The 23,829-nt window shown below is 42.5% G+C and overlaps 1 long non-coding RNA gene across 1 annotated transcript; it reads right to left on the bottom strand.

Moving 5' to 3' along the window:
- Nucleotides 1-482: 482 nt before the first annotated feature.
- On the bottom strand, nt 483-22,213 carry LOC108641555. The gene is made up of 3 exons (XR_001922082.1): nt 22,069-22,213; nt 21,182-21,289; nt 483-572 (listed from the first exon to the last, which is right to left on the bottom strand). It is a non-coding gene; the product is annotated as an uncharacterized LOC108641555 (long non-coding RNA).
- Nucleotides 22,214-23,829: the final 1,616 nt, after the last annotated feature.

The following is a 23,829-nucleotide window of genomic DNA, read 5'->3' as shown; positions in this document are numbered from 1 at the left end:
CTTCCAAAGGCAAAAAAATCATATTATGAAGTTTGTCTGAGAATTTTTTTTCTCTAAATGTTCCAGCTGGGTTTTTCAGACCACAGATGTTTGAAATCTTCACAAGCCCCTCTGATGTTGCTCATTGCTAATTGGATTTTGGTATTTCTCATGTGCACTGTTGTTCTGCCCATGTCTTTGGGTCTCCAGCTATTTGTTCTGCCAATCTAGATTCCATACTGGCTGACAGCCCCAAGTCTTCTCTGTTTCCACCTGGAAAATCTTTTATCATTCAGAGAGTAATTTCCTGCTTCTTCTGGTTGTCTAAGTTATCCTACCTGCCCACAGTGCTGCCCTGTCTGAGCTGTTATCTCTAAAGACAAATAGCAGTTGGCTTTGCAAACTTAGCCAGGAGCACACATTTACCCTGTGGCTTTCCTTGCTGTTCTCACCACTCCTCCCCATCCCACACCATTTACCGACCTGCTCATGCTGCAGGGAGCCACATAAAAAGCTGTTTTCCTTTAGCTGAAGTATAAAAGGAGGAAATCTGTTGGGATCCAATTTGCCTCTTGCTGATGCATAATGTGGACCTGAAGGGGAGACAGAACTGCATCAGGTATTTAGTATCTCAGCACCCTCTACAAAGCAGTTAAGTGCACACCCCTCCAGGACAGCTGCAAAGCTTATCAGCCCTAACTCTGCTGCTCCCTGAGCCAAACCAGCTCCAGCAGCTGCTGTGTGGGGCAGATGAGGTGGAACATCCAGCAGTGCCCGAGTTTCGGCACGTCCAGTTGTCAGGAAACACAGCCTGTGCCTGCTGGCTGGGGTGGGGTGGGATAATCTCCACGATGGAAATAAAGGAATCCACTGGAAATAGCTGCATTTTATAGGCAGGTCCACATGGCACCACAGGAAACATTAAGATTGCTCTGACTTAGCTACCCAAGGAAAGGGAGATCCATGGATTTTATCTCACCCTGTAGTTTGGCTGCTGCTTCAGCCATTGATTTATCTTTTCCGGGCCATGGCAAACTAAGATCTAATTTATTATCAAATCAGTCTGAAAGAAAACTTGATGGCTTTAGAGCATTTAGTACTTTCCAGCCTCAGCACTGTCTTTCAGTCATTGATTTTATTTCCCCAGATATTTTTCTTGTTAGAGATGTACAGTTTATTGCACATCCTCCTAACTGCCAGGAACAAAATTCTCCACAGGTTTAGCAGACTTTTCCCTTCATGTGCTATTGCGAAATAGTATTTCTCTGTACTAATAAAAATATGCTCTAAAATGGTCTCTCTGCTTAGAAGCACATTACTGTCCCAAATTCCATTGTTGTAAGGGGTGGTATGCACAGAAACTCACAGGTAAAGGGTAATGGCCATGCAGCTTTGGATTAAACTCACCAAAGGAAGCAAGCTCAGTGATTTTGGGATGTCACATAAGTTTGGCTGAAAAGAAGAAAGCTAACAAATATGTTCTGCATGAAATTGTAAGATGTTGTCAATGACAAGTTCGTGGAATTGAAAACACTAGAGCAGAACAGCAGTAGACCGGCTATAAATTTAATTTAAAGTGTATTCCCAGGGATTTCTGTACATAATTAAATGAAAAATTGTTTTTCAATGATTTCTCAATATTCATCTCACTCAATCTGTGTGTTTCTCTGACCAGAATCTTCTTCTGCTCTGTTATGCCATGAGGGTTTGAATGTTACAGACATAAGTAATTTCCCATCCATCCAACAACTGAACAGAACTAATCAAGAGTAAAAGTGAATTAGAAAGCAGAGACCGTTTTTAACCTTACCTGTATTTTACATATTGCAACTCAAGTTGATTAAAATCCACTATGCAGTAACAATGAAGCAGGTAAAGTGGCCTTGATCTTTGAGAAAGACACGGGGAAGCCTTTAAACTGACAGCAATTCATGACATATTTTCTACTAAAAAGGAAAGCAAGCAAGACTTTAAAGACTAATTAAGAGTGACTAAGTGTTCCCATGTGCCAATACCTGATGGTTGTATCAGCTGGAACAACCTCCTCTACTGTACAGCCTCTACTGTCAAATGCAAGTCCTTGTACCACTGGGCCCCCATCCTTAAAAAATAGCACTGAATCAACAGCTTGATTTTAAAGATTTAATGGCATTCATTCTATTATAAAATATTCTGAAAACAATCCCTTTGATAACTGACAAGTTGCCAGAAACAAGGCTCTCGAGAGTCAGAAGTCCAAGAAAAATACGAATTAAAAATAACTTCTGAAAGATGGTTCCTCATCTATATTTCAAAATCTCACCCAGGATTCAGCTTTATGCAACAGAAGATCCTACTAAAGACTGCTTCTGGACTCTTCTTTTCTCAGGGATCTATGTTACTTCTAGTAGAAATAATTCTAAGAGCATCAGAAAATGTGCATATATGATTTACAGCAAACTTCAGTGCATGAGCTCAAAAATCGTATTTTAAAAGTTTATGACATTAATGTATGTTCTGTAGATGAGTAGATGTGATAAAAATAATGAAAAAGAAATCAATTGCAAGGCAGAGATCAGCCAGCTCAGATTTCAAGTGCCTTAGGTTCCTCTTTACCATTTGAGAAAAGCATCAACTAGATTACAGAGCAACATATAAATTAGAATCAATGTCACTGAAATTTATCCAAAATTGGCATAAAGATGATCAGAAGGATTCTCTGAGTTTGCAAGGAAAAGTGCAGGTACTGATGCTGTAACTGTCTGTGCCAACACCCAAATGAACCCTGTGAAGACAGGACTGGCTGCTCACAGAAATGCAGCCACCAAAAGCAGTTTTCAAAGAAGAAATGGCTCACTCCTTGCCATTATTACAGCCTATTTCAGCTCTCTCTAAAGTCAGGGAAAATTGGCCCATAATCACTAAGGGAGCAGAGAACTTCCTGAGAGGCTTGAGAATAAAAAATAAAATGAAATAAAAAGTAAAACAAACCCCAAAAAACCCTAACCCAAACTACCCCAAAACTTTATTCAGACCCTCACAGCTCAGCATTGTTCATGAGCTGGCACTAAAGGGGATAATTTTTTTAATTCCCACAGAAACCAAAAGTGAAAACCAATCCATACCCTAAGTATGAGTAGTATATACATGTCAACAGGATGTCAAAAGTGGGATTACCACACCTGCTGCTCAGTGCACAACCAGACAAATGCCACAACTGTTCCAGTACCCCCTTCCAGGGAAGCACACTGTGGAATTGGGTCCCCAGCTTGTTTTTCTGTAGGAATCTGCCTGCAAAATGTACTTCTAGCTGTCAGTGAGTACCTCCACCCTCTGTCAACACCACCTAAAAAACCCCCTTTTCCTAGACTTGCTAGATTTTTCCCTAAATTTAAATTCATGTTCCTTTCTATCATTTACTTATTTTGTCCACTTCTTTATAGCCTACTAATCCTACTATTTCAGTCCTAGAGGAGGGAAGAAAATGACTTATGCTTCAGTAAGAAAAAAACCAGGCAGACACTCTGAGCTGAGCAGGTGAATCCAAACGACAAGATAAGTGATCAAACCACACAAAGCACTTTCATGGTTGCTGGGTATTGCTAAAGCCTCCTGGAGAAGAGTTCTTACTAAAGAGTAAAGAGCTCATTAGCACTTGTCATACAAGTGATCTACAGCGAGATCTTTCTGTCTGAAGCACTGAACTGGAGCTGACAGACCGTTTGCACCTCAGTTCTCCTGCACACACTTCTCTTTATGCCTTATTTCCTAATACTGGTGTCAGAACAATTATTTTAGCACATTACAAGCATGTGATTGTCAGCTGAGAAAGCGTTATGCTTTTTCCTAACCATTTCAGACGCCTTTGCTCAGAGGAAACTGGAGCACAGGTAATCATCATTCATCACATTTTCATCTATTTCTGAATGATCATATGTTCAAAATTTTATGGAATTATAGGAATTAATTACTAAACATAAACTATTAGTAGTGCATTTAAGTTACCGTAATACATCTGTCTTTCTGTCACTGAGGAATTCCATTCTATTGCTATAAGAGGGGGCTGGGGGTGATTTTTTTGGTTCTCTTTGCTGAGAGGGCCACATTTGGGGTTTAATTGAGGGGTTTTTTACTGAGAAGATTCCTTTCAGAGACAGCCTCAGTACTTGCCTATTCACAAATAATTTCTTACTATAATCTGGGCTACCCTGGGGTATGAGAAGGTGTTGCACACTGTTGAGAAAACAGGGACACTTCTCTATGAAAATCAAGCCTCTTCTTCAAGACCTAGCAGGGCTAAGTGATATTTTTTTATAGCTGTAGGTGAAAATGCAATAGAAAGCACAGCTGCAGAAATGAGATAAGCTAACCCCAAATCTCAGATACCACTTGCTGAGGAAATCAAGTTTGTGAAGAGGGGAAAAAAGTATTTCTTTGACATGATTTAGCTGACAATTACTGAGATAAAACACTGTTCTTTTTTGTGTGTGTTGTGATCCACCCACCACACTCCAGCATTAGAAAGTTCATTCTGGTTAATTAGAAAATGACTATCATAACCTTCTGCTCTGATCACACAGGGAGTCATCATTCCTCCAAGCTCCCCTGTTTGCCAGAGAGCAGTGGCATCCTGGTGACAGGGCTGTGCCAGCTGGGATGGATGTGCCAAGGCCCTGCTCCAGGGGAATGGCCTGGCAGCTGAGCTGGATCCCCACAGGCTGCCTTGGCAGCATTGCCTGACCTTCACAGGAGCCACAATGGCACTTGGGACAGGGACTGGCTGTGATCTGAGCTCTTGAGCTGCCCCTTGAATATCATGGCAAGACCAGTGTATGCCTCTCCTCCAACACCACCATTTCTGCAAAGAACATGGCTGAAGAGCCTGATAATGTTTCTGAAAACAGGAATTCCAGGGAAACAAGTACTCAGCTCCATCTGGTGAGGAAGAGATAAAACCATGCATTCAATTTCATTTTAAGAAAAGCTGTTATTTGCTTCAATGCCTAAAATTGTAATTTGAAAGCTTACCCATGAGACAAATGCATCTCACATTTGCCAGGGACAGCATTTTCTGATCCCCTTTAATCCATTAAGGAAATACAATCTCCCATCTCAGCAATAAGCCATGCATCTATTTCCCATGGCACACACATTTTTCTTCATCAGCCTACAGATCTCTGGCAATGTTAGCAAACATTGTAAGACAGTGCATTCCAAAGGCTGGCACGCAAATTATCAGGCTGAACTTCCAAACACTTTTCTTCCAAAGTGTGTCTCAGACCAAGTATGTGAGCACAAGGGAGAGTTTCCATGTGTCTCTCTCAGCTCACTGGTTCAGTGAGCAGAGGTGATAAATCCACCCAAGTACCATTACAGGTGTACACAAACGGCTGCTGAAGGACAACCACTGGCAGATAAGGGCAACTAAACAATCACTCTGACCAGGAGAAAGTGGTAAGGAAAATAAGATTCCTCTGGGCAGCTGCTTTTGCCAGAGGTTTTCAGCCCAGCTCAGGCATGAGGTGATGTGTAGGTGCAGGTCACTTATCTAGCACTGCATGACTTTCAGTCACTCACACATCCATGTGGGATTGGGCTGGCAAACACACCAGGCACATCACTCAGTGAGCCATAAGCAGAACCTGATTCAGGCATCTAACTTGGAACTTGGCTCTACTTTCATCAGCTAGAAAGTCAGAGATGTAACATGGGCTGGTTACTACCAAGCTCTTAAGACCCTGCAGTGGTGGTAATTAATATCCTTTGGCAACAAAATTGTGTTAAACTACCTATGGAGGGTGAGGATGTGGTGTCGTTCTTCACCAGTGCCACCAGTTCACCAAAAATCTTAGCCATGAAAGGCAATTTGATTTTCAGGGTTCTTTCAGAGCTGGGCCTCTTCAGTTCTGGTCATCCATACCGGAAAAAAAATGAATCCAAGCTAAAATGCTGAACAGGTGTGGAAAGCAGAGCAGCCACCTCACCAAGAGGAGAGTTCATGACTGTTCTGTGCCATCAGCCTGGGACATTAGAGAGGGGGAGGCAGGATGTGACTGCCTCCCACAAACACACTGTGACAAAAACCTGTGAGGAATAGGTGCTGCTCAAGCTGAAAGACAGTTCCCAAGACATGGGAATACAGTGACTGATTTTAAACTGGAAATTAGGAGGATCAGTAGAGCAATGATGTCCTAGGATAGTCAGGACAGAGGGCAATGGAGACAAGTAAGCCCCTTTTAAGATGGAATAGGTACATTTGCAAAGGGAATTATGGTGGCTGTGACAGCAGAAAACAGGACTTGGTCACCCAGGATAACTTCAATCCCATATTCATGAATATAGACATAAAACAGGGCAGAAATCTTTTTCCCTTCTGCTTAGAGAAGATACAAATTAAAAAGGTACACAGACAGCTGCTATAGTGCAAACTCTAGGTGTGGGAGAGGCTGCAAAGCAATGAGTGATTTGGCAAAAAAGGATAAACCCATGCTAATTATACGGTTTCACTTTCAACATTTCAATCAGTGCAGAAATACCTTCCAGAAATACCAATTAGCTGCATCAGACAGCAAGCAATTTATTCCCATTGATATCCATGTGACACTCCAAGTCTCAATTCATGTTTCATGGGTTTCTCTGCCTCTTCTGCTCTGCTGCATTTCAGAAATAAACAGCTTTTTAAGTGTCAGGCAGGAAATTACAAAGCCACGCCATCGTAATGAGAGACAATTTCAGCTTCCCTTGATTGGAATTGCACCCACCAGCCCTGGCAGCACCAGTTTCACTGCTCCCATGGTGAAAGTCTGGGAGCAGGACAGTAAATTCCCAGCGTTACAGCACAGTTTCTAGATTATATTCCTCTCATCCTGAAGCACATTGTGTATAACACTCATGAAAGTCATGCCCTAAACATGCCTATTTCTCAGGGTGATGTGCTCAGGTAAAGCCATTCTGAGTCACACCAGGGTGAAGGACACACACAGGAGCTGACAAGCAACAAGCATCAGTATTGATGGACAAATCTGAAGCAAATGCCTCCCTTGACTAAAACTAAGGGGAAAAAAAAAAAAAAGACCAAGATGTATAAAGGGAAAAGGAAGGTTTCTTCAGAACTCAGTATAAAAATCTACACAGTGGACAAGGGAAAAAACAAAACACAGGAGAGAAGATTAAACACACTCCCCCTAAAAAAGATAATTGCAAACATTGTTCTCTCTGCAATTATTTCTCTCAGCACCTGCTACCCATTTAAAAAGCGCCTTTCATTTTTTATTCCTACTACTGCATTTTCAAGAACAACCAAACATATTTACAGGAAGCAGCCTGGTCTCATGGCTGGTTTTCTAATGTCTCAGAAGTACCTTTTTCTACCTCTGGTCACTGAATTCTGGACATAGAAACATCAGCCCAGAAACCAGTCACTCCAGCAAATTATTTTCTTTTTTTTTTTTTTTCAGTTCCAAGTGGATAACTGTCCCTGACTTCGGGCAAACTAAAATTTGAGTATTTAATTAAAGTGATAACATTGCACAACCATACCATGAAGACAGGGCAAGGAAGTGAAGTTGTGATACACCTTCCTTCAGTGCTAAACAGTTTGGGGTAATATAGAAGGTTTCTACTGGTCTCTAGCTCTGACTGGAGCTCCATTTTTACAGAAAAAGAAACCCAAACACATAACTCCTATACAGTTCCAAGGCTTTTTGAAGCTTTGACAGGATTTTGACTTCCAACTCTGCACTTCAGAGTTGGAACACTTCAATCTCATAAAAGTGCCTTCAGTTTACTATTAAAAAAAAATCCAAAGCCTGTACAAAATTGAGACAAGAAGTGGTAGAAATCTATCCTGTATCTGACTGTGTTTTATGGCAACAGACAGTCTGGCTGGAAATCAATTCCTTGAAATTGGATGCTGCATCTGAATCATTACTTATGAATCTCTCTCATAACTTGAAATTGAGGATTTTGTTTTATCTTCTTGCAAACGCTAAAACATGTCAGGAGAATGAGATTTGATTGTACTGAAATGTATAGTTCATCTCACTTTGCACCTTCCTGCTCTTCATTCTCAGAAGCAATGCTAGTTTTTCACGGTACTGAAAGCCTTGTTTGCATTTGCTCCTTACATAGTGCTTCCATCACTCAACACTAATTTTTAGAAAGCAAGAATGAGGTGACTAGAGCTGACTGGAGTTAATTCTGGAGATGTATCACTTTATCCAGAGAAAGTAGATGAAATTACGTATATAAAACATGTTTCAGTGGCCATTCCTTAGTTCTTTGGGAAGATGAATCTCTTATTCCTCATTATCTCAGAAGGTAAATGACAGAGCCTGTCATTTTCAAGGTTGCCTTTAAGTGATAAACACAAGGTTGTCAGTAAACAGTAGCTGGGGATGCTCACAGTTACCACAGGCTGCTGCTCACATAGTTATCACAGGCTACTAAATTAATATCAGCAACCTAGAATAATTTCTAATCTATCAGAATTTACACATGATCTTTCTTACTAGAGCTGGACAAAAACTTTTCAAGTGTTCTCCGGAGTAGGCATAGAGTCTGCTCACCTCTGCATGGAGCTGAACTGGGCCACCTCAAGGAACCAAGGCATTACACTGAACCAGGCAGGAAGGAACAGCCAAGAGGTCCTGGTATCACTATCTCCTGCACCTCCATACCCACAAAGCCCCAGGAATGCAAGCCCACAGAAAATAATTAGCAACTCCTGTTTATTGTGTAGCACTGGGGATGCTACATCCAGAAGTTACCCTGCTGTGCTGAGCAATGGGGTTTTTCTGTCAGACCACTGTCTCTGCTTGAAATACCAGCCTACGCTGGCAAAAATGACTTTTTAAGACAGGTATCACTTTAATTTGAACCACCAGGAGACAGGTAACAACATGAAATCAAACCCTGGGAGCCACATAGCCCCTGTTTTCACAGCCTCTGCCAACACCCCCACATTTATCTCCAGGTTTAGCCATAACCCTGCAGCCCACTCATACTGTGGGCGTTTTGCTCTCCAGCTTCCACTCCTCGAAAGCTGATTCCAACTTTTGGCAGCACTGGGACTGGGGGCTGCTGGATCCCCCCATGAGCAAAACATGAGCTCTGTGTCAGCCAAGCACAAGGCACACATCCTCTGAAAAGTGGCATCCTGCCACTGGAGTAAATCGTTCAGTGTCTTTAAAGCTGTGAGTTAATAATGCAAAATGTAAACTGAGACTAAACCAGCCACCCACAGGGTGTAAACGGGAAATAAAGATATTAACATCAGATTCCTGCACATCTTAGTGACAGAACTACACCAGAGGGGGGAGAGAGAGAGCTGTGGGCTGACAAATAGTAATTAGCAAATGAAAACCAGCCATCCCAGTCCCCGGGTGGGACCAGCAGCATTTCCAGCAGCTGGTTCTGCGTGTACACAGAGCAAGCAGAGGTGCCAAGGCCTGGGAGACTGGGGCAGAACTTCCCTCTGAAACTCCCTCAGTGGTTAAACACTCACTTCTGCCCAGCCCAGTGTTCCCACTGCCTGTGCATTAATTGTCACATTTCTCCCTTGGAAACATGTCATCAGAAAATATCTCCCTGCTGAAGATAGTACTTAATTTTCCTGCAAGAAATTAATGCCAGTGAAAAGAACAGGCTACTAGCGTGGAATTACAAAAGCTAAGGGAAAGGAACTTTGTATTTCCAACACCACAGACAAACAGATCACATAGAAAGCACAGAAGAGACTCATCTTAAGGAAGATTAGTAGCAAAACTAGAACTGAAAATGGTAATGTTGGCCTCAATCATTAAGTATCTAGTTAAATACCTAATGAGTAACTTTCAGCATTAATATTGGTTATACTAATATTAATTACTAATATACTGTATTAATGCTGGTTATAGTAGGCATTCCAGTCTACTGCTGTTAAATCCTGCAATACTTGCATGTCACTGAAGGCAAAGCTTGAATGTGCTGTAAAGAAAAAGCACCACATAACATTAAAGCATTTAGGTTGTAAGTATTTTTATATTTTTATATTTGTATTTAAATAGCACATCAGCTATTTATATTTATGCCAAAATTATGGAACCCACTACATATGTATTAGGTAGCATCTTACTGCCTCTTTTTGAAAATATCAACAATTGCATGATGCAAAATGATGGGAACTAGTAGATGAGACTCCCCAGCCCTTCTGTGTGGCTACAGCTTTTCCAAATAAAATGTTCCAGTTGGAATAAGATATTCTGCTCAGAATAAAGTAATGAGGAGGAGGGGAAAAAAAGGCTCTATAAAGAAAACAATCAAGATTTGAAATAGCAAGAAATAAAGACTTTAGCATACAGAGAAAAAACCTGAAAGCAATGGCAGAGCAGCCCCTGCTGTGCCATGAGGGGACTCTGCTATCCCTCAGCAGTTCTTCACGTCCCGTTAATGGGTTTCACTGCTTTCCTTGCCAAAGCACCTGCTAACCTGGATTTGGCTCTGAGCAAATGGCAGCCTTGGGGAGGGTACTTAACTGTGCCCTTCACGTAGGGGCTTCCAAAGAAATTTCAATTAAAATGTGACTGAGAGGATCCACAGGATCCATTTTTAAAAAACATACACCACCATCAAAGCTGAGCTTTGCAATTGATACCTACAATAATCCAAGAGTCTGAACTGGAAGGCTAAGTAAGTAGTTGAGCTGTTTAAAAGGCTTGATCTTCTGCCAGATGGGAAATCTCAATAGCGATTTTTTTTCCCTATTTTGAACAAAAATGTCAACAACAGCAGCCAAATAAACAAACAAAAAACTCCATCTCAAAACAAACAAAAAGGAAAAACCCCAGCCTTTTTTTCAGAAGTACTGAACTACTTGTTCAGTTCAGAACTGCAAATGGATTTCATTTTACTAGTGAGGAAAAAATGGTTTGTTGAAGTGGATACAAAGTCATTGAAAACTATTTAAGATTAAATAGAATAGAAACAATAAAACAGAAAAAGGCTATTTCAACATAATTTAAATGGGACCAAGTTGTATTAAGCTGCTTCTGAGACTGACAGGTTCCACAAAATATTTTGCTTGTTTTTACAACACTAAGAGTTAACACAGAATCTGTTCCACTGATTTATTTTTCCATCATGTTTCACTGCAAATGCAGGACAAAAAGCAATAAAAGCAGAGACAGAAGTATAGCAATTAAATTCAGAGGAAGACTACAAGTACCAAAGTCTGGGTTAACTATGACAGAGGTGAAAGGTCTTATTCCTACACTCACAAATGCTTCCCTCAGGTTTCTCTCCCTAACTTTGTAGCACCAGCACAGCGGGAGGAAGAACACTCATTTTGTCCCAGTTCCCCACTGCTCTGTACCCTGTGGAATTACTTCCAAGTGCACAACTACACACCATAAAGAGCTGAGGTATTTTACAGCCACACTGCACAAGTGTAAATCACTGCACAAACTACGGAGGGGTGACTAATGGGGCACAGAGTGATCCCCAAGGCACAGAACATGAGAGCTGTATTTTTGGGTGATGTCAGCTCAGAGAGGCAGAGCACTGGGATGCAGCAGTTGCCCAGCTCTCAGCAGGGCACTCGGGGCAGCACTGGTGTGTGCCCTCAGCCAGCACTGCTTCTGCCACCTGCCGAGCTTAACTCTTGCTCCCCTAAAGATATATGGCAGATCCAAGTCTTTAATAATTCTAAAAAGATAAGGAAATTCATAAACTGCAGGCTCTGTAGCAGACCCTGCTCTGTGTCAGTCAAATCCTGACAGATGGTGAGCCATTAGATTCCCATCCCTGGAAGTTCAGCAGCCCCTGGAACAAGCCCTGAGTGAGCACCAGAGGCTTTAAGTGAACATGCATTCAATACTTTTTATTTAACTGAACTCATTGCTAATGAAGGAACATTTAGGGAATGAGCTAATTTATATGTTTATTGCAGCACTGAGCAGAGCAAAATGCCTGGGATTTATCACAGCAACCCATGAGTTCATTTGAACTAAGAGAACAAACCCTAAACAGCTGTTCTGAAACCAGGGTAAATCTAACCCCGTGCCTGCTTTCCTGAATGCTCATTAGCTTCCTTTCTTTAGTCAAACACAGTGTAGGTAAAGCCTGCTTTCCTCCCCTGCCTCCCGTGTGAAAGCTCTGGAAAAGGAGCTACCTCTCACTTGTAGGGAAATCATATCTGTTCCTCTCTTACTGTAAAACCAGGCTGCTCTGAAATCCCTTGTACATCCCCCCCAAAAACCAAATATTCTCTGCCACTTAAACTGCCATCCCAACTCAGTAGGCAGCCTCGAACACACCCAGAGAGATTTTTGAGGAATTTTTAGCCACTGGAAGAAAACACCCAAATTTGTTTCTTTTCACATAAATTATGTATTATTTATCTAAATATTTCAATCACCCACACTCCTAAAACTCCCCCCTTCTTCCAGAGCTCACCATTCCCACTCAAAAATTGGTGATTACATTTTCCTGCTTTAAATTCTCTCCTCGTTCTCAGTGTGCACCATCTCTTGCTTCCCCTTCAAGCACTCTCAGGCAGAATTGTTAATGCCCCATGACAACATCCCATGCCAGAAGCAGCACTGGGGTTTTGTACATATCCCAACACCAGGCTCCATCAGCTTGATGGGAGGATATAACAATTTACAAACTCCCTACAACTAATCAAATCCTGTAAGGCAGATTGAATCCTCTTAGAAATGCTCATCAGGAAGCCCCTCTCCTTCCCGTGTATTTGGCACATCAGTAGGAGGGCTAAACCTGAGGAGGCAAATGAGTGTCATGTAGCTATTTTGCATTCCATATTCAGGCTTCCTGTACACAGGAGATACCCCTGAAGTCTGATCTGAAGGCAGCAGGGGTCACACTTCCCTTTCCCATCCCAGAGCTGGCTTTAGCAGGGTCCATAACCTTTAACAAGGGGTCTGTAACTCCAGCACTGACTGAGGGAAATGCTGTTCATCCCACCGTGAGAAAACTCTCTGCTACCTGTCTGAACAGGGCAGAAAAGTGCGGGGACAAAGCTGCGTGGCAGGATCCAGGTCAGCTCCAGCCACAGTGTGTCCTTGGGGCTGGGTAAAGTCCTCACACAAACGGTCTCCGTTAATCCCTTATCAGACTGTTACAGCAATGCTGAAGAAGAGCTCTCTGTGGCTTCCAGAAAAATGCTTTAATTATCTTTGGCTTGCACCTTTGAATGCCTTTTGGGCAACCACTAAAAGATTGCGGCCCCCTTCAGGTGAGGTCCATGTGCCAAACCACAGCAGCCGTCCCTAACCCCTAACGAGGGAGAGCTGAGCAGGCCCTCCTCTGCTCATCCTCCCTCAGTATTTACAGCAGAGGGGGCAAAAGGGACACTTGCTCTGTGAGATGCACATTGACACTGAAGGGAAGTCCAAGCCAGGAAAGCTACCCTGTGGAAGCTGGACAGGCAGAAATCCCTGCCTGGTGCAGGCTCCATGCCACAGTGATTCACTCTCTCCACTCCTGTCAGCAGGATGGGGTGCCCAAGGCACAACTATGCCCCAGTCAGATCTACCTCTTCCTTCTGTGGCTCATGCAGATCACAAACTGAGCTTCACTATTACAAACTAATGAGCTGTTTCTTTTGCTATATCCAAATCCCTCTACTCTGCTCTGGTGAGACTCTACCTGGAGTGCTGTATCCAGCTCTGGGGTCCCCAGCACAGGAAGGGCACTGACTGTTGGAGTGAGTCCAAAGGAGAGTCACCAAGATAATCAGAGGAGAGGATGAGAGAATTGGGATTATTCAGCCTGGAGAAGTCTCCAGGATGACCCAGTTGTGGCCTTCCAGTACCTGAAAAGAACCTACAAGAAAGATGGAGAGAGACTATTTACAAGGGCCTGAGTGACAGAACATAGGGGAATGGTTTAAAATTGAAAGAGAATAGGTTTGGATAGATATTAGGAAGAAATGCTTCCCTGTGAGGCTGGTGAGGCTCTGGCACATATTGCCCAGAGAAGCTGTGGCTGCCTCATCCTTGGGAGTGTCCAAGGCCAGGCTGGATGGGGCTCTGAGCAACCTGGTCTAGTGGAAGGTGTCCCTGCCCACGGGGGCTGGAACAAGCTGATCTTCAAGGTCTCGACCAACCCAAACCAATCTATGATTCAAATGTATCAAAGATGACATCAGAGAAAAAACAGAAGAGAGGAATAGACAGGACAAGAATACCAAATCTATGCCTAGAACAGCTGTTTGAAAAAGAAAACCAGAGTTTCACTTGAAGTTTGCAAGCTAGTATGCCCACTATTAAATTAAACATGGGACTTGAATTAAAAACACACTTCTTTGAGTGTGTTCCTTCTAAAAAATAGAATATTCCAGAGTAAGTATACAAGCATATAAGACTACACAAACAGTTTTCTGCAAAACAAAACAAGTATAACGTATTCAGCAAAATGCTGTAAGATGCAACAGGAGCTGTGTTCAGAGATTCCTGGATCTTCCCAAGTGGGGCGAGAAGGGCAAAGGAGAAGTACATACCATCCTAATGACTGCTCACATCACACTCCTGCAGCACTGTGGGAACATCCCAGCTTACAGAACTGAGGAACACCGGGTACAGGCTGATGAATAGTCAGAACAAAGGAAAATATTGCTTCTGTGAAAGAGAATAACCCTTCAGCATGCTGGGAACAAAATCCCAGTTTGGAAGGGTTATCACCTCACTCTAGGGCAAAGCTGTTTGTGAGGTTCAAGTCAGCTCTGTAAAATTCCATATAATTAAGCATAGGATTGATTTAATTGGTGGAATAGCCACTTGTCCCTACCAGCAGAGCTTGCCAGTGGGAAACTTCCCCCATGGCCATGTTCACTGGATGTTAAACCCAGGCTTTCAAGTAATGCTATAATGAGCACAATCATGAGTGTGAAGTGAAATCCAGTAACGAGAGTACAAATTTTAATGACAGTCCTTTTTAGAGCTGCATAAAGAAGCTTCACCTGTTGAGATGTCCAGCAGTCCCTGTTAGTTTGGCCTTAGGCTGCTGGCACCTCCCAGGGCTCTTCCTCAGGTGTTCTGGCAGCTCCAGAGCTGTCACTGCTTGTGGTTTTCCTGCTACAGACTTCTCCAAAAAGGAAGTGATGGAGCAATGAAGGAATGAGACTGAAGCAGTAAAGCACTCCTTGTTTAGGCTACTGGAAAGCTCCTCACTGGTCCTAAGCAGGGGAAAGTCCTCACAATGAGCTACAGCATTTCTCTCTCTTAACAAAGGTTAGCTTTCTTTATTGTACTTTATCAGCTTTTCATCCCTATTGGTTCTAAAATTGCCCAGCAAAGAGTTCAGTGCTTCCCAGGAATCCATTTACAGAGACAGTAGGTCTCACCATGAGCAAATTTCATCCAAAATGCTGTACCTGGCTTCATTTCATCCCATTATTTTGGCTGTAGCCAAATATATCAATCCTTTATCTCTATTCCACTTACTGTTTGTAACACATGGGTTCTTTCATTACCTTCCAATTTGTGTCAGACTCTACCTTGTTTGCCAAAAATCTGTCCTAATGATATCTACAATCCAGTCAGTTTACCTGAGTGTGTCAAAGGAGTCCAAGGGAAAATACGAGGCAGGAGAAGGTGGATTTAGTTCATGTATATATGCTGATTTGAATCCTCACATGTCAACTTGCCTTACGACTCTCTATGTCTCAGTAAAAGCCTAATATTTTATAAAACAGAAAAAAAAACACTTTAGAAAGAACCCTGCACAATGGAATAAGAAAAACAAATAACTCTGCAATGCACCTATGATCTGTCAGCAGGACAGGTCCCTCCTCATCATCAGGAGGGTCACACCTGGTGGGCTATTGCTGATTTTCTGTGTGCTCCAGACTGGAGACAGAAACAGTACTTCAAACAAGATGTCTAAAAGGAAATCTTCAGGGTTCCTGCTCCTTCATGAGAGACTCATTCATTCAATAGGGGCCACAGTGCAGGTCACTGAAACAGCGACTGAAAAGCAGCTCAGGAGCACATTAGAGATGCAAGGAGCACAGACAAGAGGCATTTACTGTGCCTCTGCTTTTAAAGCTCCAAAACCTGAAGTGTTTCTGATGTTGTATCCAACAGCCAATTTTTTTACAAAATATACTGGCCAAATGCAAAAGCTCCAGGAGTCTTTAGCCTACGTGTAGCTGCAGGAAGCATTTGCCACAGGAAACAAGAGAGTCCCACATAAATCAAACAGCCAGACCTGTTTCACCGCTGTTGAGAAGAGAGATGCTCTGGGGTTCACACCTTACAAAACAAATATATCTGCACAAACAAGAAATTGAGCAAAGGTTTGCCTTCTGCTGCACAAAATTTTTAAGTACTTCAAGGTCATATAAATGAGAAATCTTCTTTCAAACAGGGATATGTCTGGTTTTCAACAAAACTGTGACTGGAGTCCCCACTTGAAAGGGGGTTCCAAGGTGTGCGTGGTACTTCAGTGGTGAGATGTGGGCAATTTTAGATGCATTTTCTCCTGGCTTTTCTGCTTAATTATTCCATTTTCTGCCTTTTGGACTCTCATATTATAATCTTGTGAACCAGCTGGTATTGAATATCTCTGCTAAAGGTCATAAAGTCATTTTGCATTTATGCCATTACCACAAGCAAGTTCTTACTGTGCAAAATGATTGCTTGAAGTCTTCTTTTACAGAGACTGTGAGCTCAGCCTTCAGCAAGTGTTAACAACTAATTAACTTGGCATTAGTTTACCATACAGTCAGGTCAAAAACACCTAAGAATTGTCCATTCAGATATATGCAAACTATCAAACTAATTTGCTCTGGTCTACTGAGTGCCTAATTTACCAGTTACATTCTGCTTCAGACTAATTTGAGCCAGCAACAGAGTTCTGTTTTTATTTCCATGTGACTTCTATTTGTCTCATCTAAACTGAGGGAAGAAAAAAACATCACCCTCCAACATCCAGCCCCACAAAAAAACCCCACCACTCTCTTTAAGGAATGTAAATTAAGACAGACCAAAAAAATGGCAAACAAAAAAAAAAGTCTTTTCTCAAACCTCAATAGAAAGAAGAAATTAAATAGCCCAAGGGTACCATGTTCTGTCTTTTTTTAACATTGTGAAAGAAAATTTCAGTTCTTGATTTCCAGGGGCTTTCTTAATATATACTGCATTAATTCATCCAAGTTTAATCATAAAATCTAATTTAATCTCGCTTATTAAGCCAGCATGTTAGCATTTCACTTTCTGAGTGTTTGTTTCAGCTGGTTTTATGAAACCATCTAGAAAAACCAATACCTCCTAACATTTTTCTAACACTTCTCATTCAAAACACCATCACATTTCCTTAGTCCCCCACTGAAGTCTCCCTCTCAATTTTCTCTAGACTTATTTATTGAGCCAGGCTAAATATCCGTCACTCATTAAATAATTTATTTTTTTTTCAAAGTTCCAGAGGGTTGTGAGCTCAAGAATATAAGTCTCTTGTGGTGCCACCAGACAGCCTCATGTATTTCACTGGCACTTGTAGAGATTACTAGGGTGGAAAACATATTACAAACATCAAAACAAACAACAAAAGACAATTTTAATTTATTGCTCCACCATGTCATGTAAATGCATTAAGTTTTTTCTACCTGTTCACCAGAAAGCTTTTTACCTCTGCTCTCAAAATAATTCAACCATCAGCCAAGAAAGGCCTTACTGCATTTACCTTTTCAAGAACAGCCACCCTTGCATTTCATGGGATTATTTAAATGTAAATTCACCATGAGGAGGGTCTCTCAGGCTAAATCATGAGGAACTGCACCTGCTACAGGCTAAATTCCTGCCCTCAGTTACTGTGAGGAAGCCACTGGTGCAGACAGCCACAGATTCACACAGATTTTAAAACTCATCATCATGTTTGAGATCATTTGCCTGGCTGTTCAGTGCTCTGACACCAAAAACTACCCAAAGCAGGAAGTACTGTCCCTGAACTCACAGTAGGCAAAGTAAAATAGAGGGTACAATTCTGGGCAGAGAGGAAGGTCCCACATATCCTGCAGAGCAGAGATGGCTCCAGAGTGGGAAGGACAAGGCTGGGAGACTCAGTGCAGCCCTGAAGGAGGAGCCAAGAGGCAGCCCCTTGGTGGGCCTGAGTGGAGGAAGTAGAAGGAAAGCAGCAGGTATTTTTAATTCTGGAACAAAATTCATACCCAAATGGCCACAGTATCTAATGACAGAGTAATTCTAAGATAGTTTGCAAAAAGGCTTTACTGAAGTGGCCTGTTCAAGCCTGTTAGAAGCCACACATTTATCCCACACGATCCCAAGGTCCCAGCAATCTCCATGCCATTAAAAGGGTGTATAATCTTGTTAGATGGGATCTCTCAGAGTCCACACCTGAACAGGTCCCTGTGTAACACACAGTATTCATATAAGGCATCTGGTGCTGTGTCCAGGTCTGATTTCCAGCTATCAGTGCACGATTGAAATCTCCTGGGAGATCTTCTGGCAATTTCTGAAGCCTGAAAAAGTTGAGGTGCAAGATTTCTTGTTGGACCACACCTGTCTTAAAGCTTCAGAGCTCACTATCAATCCCAAATCCAAGAGAACCTTTACCCTCTGTGCAGGCAGTGACCCTGGGGTGGTGCAGGTCCCTGGAAGAGACAAGGAAGGCTCTTCTCTGCCTCTCTGCTATTTCTCCACAGTAAGCACAGAGGGACTTCTACCAACCAGCAATTCCCTAAGGAAACTGTCACTATGCCAGTGCCCTGTTTTCAATACCCCCCTCTGACAATGTGAGCATGTACAGAATTTGCTGTTGGGGGATTTGAGTCTATTCAACACTCAGCTAAGATCTCTCTCCAGTTGTACTCAGCTGAGATCCATAAAGCAGAGTATCCATTTAGCTTTATCAAGTACATTACACGGAAGGAGCTAAATTACATATAATCATAAAGCCAGATGAACTGATGACAAAAGTGAGTCAAGAGCTCAATTCGGCTTCATGGAGAAAAATTATCAGTTCATTGTATTTTCCAGCTCAGTAGGTTTGGTTTTTTTCTCAACTATGTATAAGTGTTGCCATTAAAATGATGGATAAGACAACAAAACTTTCCATCTTCCATATATCCAATCAGAATTCCCACATGGCACACGACCTTCAGCAAGTCACAGGCAATGCTGGCATGCCAGGAGTCAGCAATTAACATTCCTGGAGCTCTCTGAGCATTCTGTTGGTTTGACAACAGTGATGCCAGAAAAGGGGAAACTGTCACTGACTTGCTGTGTTGAACCTGGGCAAGATACTTCAGCTTTTGCTCCCACTTTCACACCCTCAAAAATGTCAAAATTCAATTTTCATTTGTGAAAGGCTGGCTCATGGGTTATGCAGGTGGATAATGAACCAGCTCAAAATCTTGGCTGCATATTCCATCTGGGTTTTGGTGGGAGAGCTGACAGAGCTCTGACAGGAGCAGTGCCTTCCTGGGCATGCTCTAACTCAGATATTAAGCACACCAGCAAACCAGTACTTTTCTGAAGGATTGACAGTTGGGAATGGATGTTGTTTCTCCCTGTTGCCATCTGTGAACTTCAATAACATACCCTCTGTTACTGTGACTCATGCTAGGAAAAAAAAAGGATGAGGAAAAAAAAATTAGCTTACAGAGTCTGAGACTGAAAGCAATTTTTTTAGGCCAGCCATGGAGTTCTGCAAGGTTTTCATTAGATGAGCATCGAATGAGACTGAAAGGCAATCAAAAACTGCTCTGAAAGTGCCACAAAGTCTTGATTTGTTCCCAAGCCCCTGCTCCCAAGGAACTTGCCCACACTGCAGCTTTTAGTGGTTGACTTGACACCCTTTAATGCTAATCACATCTCTCTCCCTGTAAGCTCTTTGCCAAATTGCTTTCTCCGGGACCAACAGCGGGTTTATGGAGTAAAACCCACCTTCCTTCATCTGTCCCAGCTCCCCATGCAAACCAGCAAGGAATGGTCACACTGCTCCCTGGAGTGGAGACATCAGGAAAGGAATGAAATGTCACCAAGCCAGTGTTCCCCAGGACAACTTTAGGGCACCACAATACCCTGAACACCCTGATTGCTCTAAGGTCCAAATCAAATCATACCCCTAGAATTTAGAGAGAGATAATCCTTTACTACATATTGCTCTGTTCATTCAACTTCTTACAAATAGCTGGTCAAGCACTGACAGTATTGGAAGGGATGTTCTTTTTGTATATAAAACCTCATCTCCCAGGAAATTTTAGGGCAAAAAAGAGTGTAGTTAAGCATGTTCAAAGGTCCTTTCATGGACAAAGGCCACTTCTGAATCTGCAGAAAAGGTTTAGAGTTTCCTATTACCAGAGGAGCAAAGAGCAAAATTTCTGAAAAGCAAACTGGCAAGTCACTTCTTTCTTGCCTCCCCACCTGTAACTGCTGTGAAAGCCAGTTACACTTGCACTCGGGGAATGCAGAGCCTACAGCTCCCATGGAAAAGAACATCCAGACATTTTCAAATGGAATAAATGTAACAATTACAGTCTCCCTCTGTAGAGGTCATCAATCGATTGCAGTCGCACTCAGAGTCCCCAGAGCCTCTCTGGCAGAGTGCTCTGACCAAAGCTCAAACTGGTCCATGCCATATGTTTCATCCTAACTACTATTTCTAATATGGGACTCTCTAATAAGGTGCCTTAAAGCCTAAACCACATCCAAGTCTTCCAGTGTAGTTCCTGCATGCTTAAATCCACCAGGACTACAAGCCAGACAGCGTAAGTACAGGTTTTGTGAAAGTTCCCCCAGTCAGTGTTACTCCTCTTACACAAGTCTCATGTGTGGCAGTTTAATGTCCCCATTTTAAAAAGAACAACTCCTCCAATGAGGCTTGGAAAGCTCTGTGCTGGGGACTATCTGACCTTTCCCTCACTGTTGCTGGGGAAGTTGAGTTGACAAACTTGAAGAAGGGAGTTCAAAACGCAAACTGTTCAATTGTCAGGCCTTCAAAAAAAGGAAATTTGTCCCGAGCAAACAACCTGTGGAGAAAGAAGGGAATGCAGCAGGAGAGGAGGAGTTGCAGCTTTTCACATGTATGGACAGAACTAAATGCAGCTGTTCCCATTGGCAGCTGCAAACAGAATTTAGGCTGCTCATTTCTCACCCCAATGTGGTTGGTACAGGCCAGCCCATGAGATGCTGGGCAGGTTCAGTGTTGGGCACTGAGAGCTGTGGGCACCCTGAAAGGTATCAACAGGAACAAAGGGACAGACCTTATGTCAGATCTTCGCTGTCCGTGGGCTTGGCATTGCTCCAGGCAAGTGCAAGCCCGGGAAGCCTCTCCCCATCCATCATTTCCAAGACTAGGAACTGGCAGGAATCTGCTGAAAACAAAACTCCTTAAGAACACAGTCTAACAAACCATTGCAAGCACTTACTAGAAAGATCTTGTTCACCTACACACACACACAAACCTCATGTGAATGAATGAAATAGGAGAGGATCAGGGAAAAACAGATGCATGTTCCAAGCTTTCCTTCATTTTTGTTGGTTTGTTTTTCAAATAGGTTTAGGTGAGTCTTCAACTAAAATAGGTTGAGAAACACTGTCCTCTCTTCTCCCCTCCCCAAGGCAGGAACAACCACATCTCCAACACTCCTTCCAGACTGTTGTCTCCTCTGAATCACTTCAGCTCAGCTTGGAATTCATCAAGGTCACTCCCCAGAGGCTGTAGATTAACAACCTCATAATGCAGCACTTTCTTGTGTGGAGAAAGTCTTATAGGAATATTTTAACATTTTTAACACATGACTTAGCAGGCAGTCAAGGGGAAGATAAATTAATTGCTAGCCAAGCATTATGAGGGGAAAAAATAAAACCTGGTACCTGTCTCAGAGGGTGGGCAATTTAATCCAAGAACTGGTTGTCAGCAGCGACAGCGCTCCCTGCTACATCCCAGAAAAAGCAGCTGGGAACAGTGTGAGCTACACACTGTATCTGCTGTAAAACCCACCAAAGGACCTGTTTGCATGAACTGGTCTTTTTATCCTACCAGTGTCACTTGTAGTCACGGTCTCCATAGTGCCATGTAACAGCAGGGTCTATAATTTAATCACGTCGTGACGCACTTTTCCTTTCATTTTGTTTCCAAGCTTCCTACCTGGCAGTGTTGCTGGGGGGCCCTTCTAGTCTGAGAGCAGTAAATGACTCTCCTCTTCTCCTGGTCATTCATCAATTCCAAGTCTTCTCTCCTCCCTTCTTCCCACCAGTCAACTCCCAGTCCCTGAGTAGCTCGTAGGTCACAGTAACATCAGGGGTCTGCCTGCACAGGCACTGAAGTAAACTGTGAGGAGGGACCTTTGGTGTAAATGTGGCATTAACCTGGGCCATGAGTGCTGTGAGGGCTGCTTGGATCCCACCCTGCAACACAAGAGCCCAGTAAGACAGACTGAGACAAACAGCAAGAGGCTTCAGATAAATACACATCATGATCCATCAGCCTTGAGTGGAGGTGACACAGTGGGTCCTGAGCCAAGGCAAACCACAAAGTAAACAGGTTAAATAATCAGGCAATCATTTTGCCTGGGTTTTGTTTCCTGTAGCCAGAGGATGTCTTTGATGGATGGCAGTGTATTTTTACCCACTGTAAATGGCACTACAGGGTGGTTGCTGTATTATACCCTTAAGGTTAGCAGATGTTTTATACCAGCTGTGTGGCAGAATCACTGTGATGCTCTTCATGGAGCAGCAAGTTACATTACCTGGAGATAAGATTTTAAAACATTTTATAGATCCTGTTAACATAAAGCATGAAGGAAAAGGAGAGGGAGTGTAGGTAAATAAATCCCACAGGAGCAAAAAAACCAGTCTCATTCTTCCTTCCAAGTCTGTATCATCTGATACCACGTCTGTATCATCATTAAAGGAAAATTTTGGCTGTGTCCATTAAGGAACAACCTGGGAGAGACCTGTTTCAAGTGAAGCCCACATGGGGGTCTGCATGTAATATATAATGCAAGCACTGCTACTAAGATGGTGAATACAATAGAAGTGTAAGCTGTGACTGAACACTGGTTCACTTCTTTGTTAGCAGCAGTGGATGGCAACGGTGGAAAGTCAGTTTTAAACACTAAGCTGCCATTGCTGAAACACACCAAAAATGAATGCACTTCTTTTTCCCTTTATTTTAGCATTCATAGTCACTTGGTGCCAGTACAATCATGATCTATAAACTCTTAATTTCCTCCATTCATCCTTATCATCAGAGAATCGTTTTCTGAAAGTAAACATAAAGTGCCAGAAGGATGAGCACAGATAAACAGGCAAAATAACTAATGAAGTTTTAGAGGCATCCAGAGTAAATTCCCTGATTTAATATTTCTGCATACAAAGACAAAGCAGTCAGCACGAAAGAACACAACATGTGCTGAATACACAGAGTAAGGCTTCTAATGACATTTTCAGTGAATTTCACAGGTACTGTTGTGTCTTTTAGGCCTCATTATATGCAGCTTGTAGCCTGTTATTGAAGGAGGCTTTGAGAGTAGGAAGGGTACGAGGGAAGCACATTTACTGCAAAGTGTGTGGAAATAAAAAGCCAACCAGTGTAGGTGGGACTTTTTTCCTTCATAGATGTGTGTAAAAGAAAGACCAAGACCAGGACCTCTTGCTTTACCATTGTGCTACCTACTGAAATTAAGGTTAGAAGTAGCCAAAAGTTAAAACCATGAGACTACTCTGTGGATGGAATTCTATGTGCATATACTCTAGGTCCAGGAGGATTGATGAGCCCACTTCCCACAGATACCAATGCAAGATTACTTTGGCCCTTTCCTCTTGTAGTAGCAGACTAGATTAGTGTCTTACACCATCCTTCCTCTTTCCTGCTCTCTGTTATCCCATCATACACAACTGGTTGAAA

The sequence above is a fragment of the Manacus vitellinus genome, unplaced genomic scaffold (genome assembly GCF_001715985.3).
Source record: "Manacus vitellinus isolate BGI_N305 unplaced genomic scaffold, ASM171598v3 scaffold_69_pilon, whole genome shotgun sequence".
Taxonomy (NCBI): Eukaryota; Metazoa; Chordata; class Aves; order Passeriformes; family Pipridae; genus Manacus; species Manacus vitellinus.
Note: the sequence above shows the minus strand (reverse complement) of the source record. Positions and strands in the feature narration are given on the sequence as shown.